Consider the following 4,057-nt stretch of genomic DNA (forward strand, 5'->3'; position numbering starts at 1 on the left):
AAGCTATCTAAGGATGGTACTATAGAACGCCACCTCAAGGTAGGCCTAGTGGCGCCATCTCTTGGTCAGGCCGGAAACTTATCAATCCACCCTCGTATCACGGAGCGCGACTCTCACTGGGCGGGCGCTTTGTCTTTTGGACTTTTTGTCACGGATCCATTTTATCCAGGAAGGACATTTATGGGCTGAGTTGTCTGAAATTTGAGAAACTCGGCCTTTATTCTAGTTCCGAGTGTTCCGCGTAAAAATAGAGAAAAATGGTTCTACGAAATTTACGTGAATTGATGCTGGCTGTATGGTGACCGATTAAAAATTTCACAAAGTGATGGACCGCATTTTTAAAACGTTATTAGTTTTTTTAATTGGTTGCAGCAATATTTATTAGACGCTTATTAAAAATTGCTGTGTGCATCGTATTTGTACCATTGGGTGTGATCTTTTAAGAACTCCATTTCATATTGAATTTCAACCCATTTATGTGTACAATAATGCGCTCACAGCAATAGGATATACCGGGATATCCCATTTAACCCCATTTATCTCCCAGGTTGTCCCAAGGATATACCAGGGATAACCCGTCGGATATCCCGCAAGGCGGAAATTTGGATATCCCAGGGATAACCCCAAGATATCCCTGGGAGGTTTACAGGATATTCGAATGTCCCATGTAGGATATAGAAAAATAATTTATATCCTACTTGGGAAATTTGAATATCCCGTAAACGTCCCAGGGATATTCTGGGGTTATCCCTGGGATATCCTTGGGATATCCTGTGAGATAAATGGGATCAAATGGGATATCCCGGTATAACCTATTGATGTGATGGTGAATCATAGAATGCTCATAAGAATTATTTCAGCTTAGTCAGTGTCTCATTCGACTCTATTCACTCAGTATTTCAACGAATGTGGAGTGATATATTTAAAGCACCGCGTACTGATGCTTAATTAAAAATGTGGCCAACCGATTTCAATTTCATTCTTTCAATCTGCGAATGAAAGATACGCAATTTAAACCGACTCGCTTTCTATCGGTTCATTTTCCTGGGTAGGTTCCGGATATGAGAAAAATGCATTGGATATTGATGTATTTTCGTAAACAATTTGCTAACTTTCCGGTAATAAGCGTTGAATAGAAAAAAATTCATATTTTCAAAATTCAGCGTTAAAGTGAAGATTATTCTATTATTTTGAATGCGCGATTTTTCTATCTGTCTAAAATGTCATTATAAGAATAGGATATTTATTTCTATTTCTATAGCGGCCGCCGCATCGGTTCCTATTCCCCTAAAGAGAAGTGTTTTCAATATATTTAATGCCTGGTAATTGTACTGACAGATTAAGTAAGAGAGATGTCTTCTATTCCCCAAAAGTGTTCGATTTTCGAGATTATTTAATTCCTTCTAATTATTTCACAAAATATGTGTGATCAATTATTTTAATTCCTTCATGTGGAATATAAGTTTTGAAAATTTAATTTTAATCAATTCAAGTCCGCCTCTCTAGAGTTAAAATTATTTTTATTCACACATTTCAATAGATTTCTTGATTCTTAAATTCTTGATTCTCGATTCTTAAAAAAATTGATTGATTTCTTTGATGCATTTTTTAAAACGTTTAAATAAATGATTAAAGTATAAATAAATATAGATTTGAATATTTTTCGAATTTATAAGTTATAAAAAGATTTAATAATGAAAAATGGGTTAAATAAACGCTTTCGTTAAATTTTACAAAGTCGATTGATAGGAATAGGATTGAAAAGACGACTCTGTAAATTGCGTATCTGTCATTTGCAGATTCACAAAGTTAAAACTAAATCAGTTTGCGACTATGTGGATCGGTCATTTTCTCAAACAGCTTTGAATCTGCCATGTATTGCAATGACCATTTTAAGAAAGTTCATATTGAATCGATTTCCCTCTCTTTGAATGAGACCTACTTTTTTGTGGTTAAGCTGCCATATTTCACACGATTTTAAAATTTATAAATTATTGAAAGATTCAAAGAAATCATGCGCATGACTACTAGATTCTTTTTGCCATTTCAGTTATAGATATTGTATAGGATTTTGCGGCATATAAGTGAGTCAAAAAAATAATAATGACTAAAAGTCTTTAAAAAACGAATCGACGACAATCTGGAAAAAATGCAAAAATCATGTGATCTTGTAAATAATGACAGGGGTTTTAAAATTTTTCTGACAATTTTTACGTCCTAAAAAAATAAAAAATTGCTGAAGATATTATGGATTCTTTCTCAGCATTTTTAGAAATCTTTTAAAATTTTCTCTAAAAATTTATTTTAAAAAACAAGAAATCCTTTCAAATTTTTTGTATGAATATGATTTTAGTGGATGTTTTCAGTTTGTTATATGCTGAGATGCCGACCAATGTTGAGCGAAATACAAATTTTTTAATATTTCGAAAGGAAAAGCTTTTTAAGAATTTTGAAAAATTTGAATATTATAAAAAACTTTTTTTAAATTTCCTAAAAAAATGTAATATTTTTATTTTTATTTTTAAAGTTCATTTGAAAAGAATACTTAAAGAGATTCCAAGATTTTTAAAGAAAATTGTCAAAATTATCAAAAATTAATTTTGAGAGAATATTCTACAATTTTTTCAAAACATTTCAAGAAATTGCTAAAAAATATTCTGGAAAATTTTAATATTGAGAAGATTTTTAAAAGATAAAAGAAAATTTAGATTTCTGAAGATTTTGAAATAAAGCTTTGGATTATATTTCAGAATTTGGAATGGAATTAAGAAATTAAAATTTTTTGGCCTAACATTTCCGGGAAAGTTGTAAATTATTTTTTATTTAAAAAACAAAATTTCTTCAAGAAAATTTAAAAATATGTTGAAACTTTTTTAAACATTTAAAAACTGCGTTGGCTCAAGAACCCGCTAAACAAAAGTATCAACACTCAGAAATTTCCGTAAAAGTAAATATGATTTATCGCGTATATGCTTGTAATGGTGTCATTTTTAGATGAAGGTTGCTGACAGTAGAACCATGCGGTGCTTGTATAATCTTGTTCTTTAAATTTTCATATACAATATTGCCTAAATTCATATAAATTGATGTAATATTTAATTTGATGTAATATGATGTAAAAACGGAAATTTTTTTAATTCGTTGTTTTTGGTAGACAATAAAGCTTGTATGGAGATTCCTTTCTTTATTGGAAATTCAAATATTTGGTTGAAAGTTAATTTTTTCATTAACAATTTTTGATTGAAAATTGAAGTATTCAACAAGTAAAATTTTGTAGTTTAAACTTTAACTATTCTATTGATTTTTTATTGGTTTAAAATTAATCTTCATAGTTGAGAATTCTTTTTTTATAGAATATTTATTCTTCAACGCCCAAATTTGTCTTAAAATTGTTACGTCTTAAAAAATTAAAAAATTGCTGAAGATATTTTGGATTTTTTCCCAGCATTTTTGTAAATCTTTTTAAATTTTCTCTAGCGATTTATTTGCAAAAACAAAAAATCCTTTTAAATTTTCATATGAATCTGAAGAATATTCTTTCATTACCTTTCAAAATTGTCCAAAAGATTTAAAATTTTTTCGAAAACCTGACTGATTACATTCTGCATGAATATGCTTTTAGTGGCTGTTTTCCGTTTGTTATTTGCTGTGAGGCCGATAAATGTTGAGCGAAATATACTAAGGGGTGTTACTAGGCAGTCTGATAAGTCCCTAAAAAATGAAACACGGAGACGTTTTTTTGGCCAAAGTCGGTTTTATTTTTCAACATACTCTCCTTTTAGGTCGATACAGCGAGCCCAACGATTTTCTAACTTTTTGATACCGTCCGAAAAGTACTCGATCGGAAGGTATCCAAAATACGCCTCAGTTTCAGCTATGAGCTCCTCATTTGAGTAAAAACGCTTACCGGTGAGCCATCTCTTCAGGGTAGGGAACAAGTAATAATCGCTGGGGGCCAGGTCAGGTGAATACGGTGGCTGAGGAACCAATTCGAAGCCGATTTCATGCAATTTTGCTTGTGCAACTAAGCATGAATGAACAGGCGCATTGTCGTGAT

The sequence above is a fragment of the Belonocnema kinseyi genome, chromosome 8, assembly GCF_010883055.1.
Source record: "Belonocnema kinseyi isolate 2016_QV_RU_SX_M_011 chromosome 8, B_treatae_v1, whole genome shotgun sequence".
Lineage (NCBI taxonomy): Eukaryota > Metazoa > Arthropoda > Insecta > Hymenoptera > Cynipidae > Belonocnema > Belonocnema kinseyi.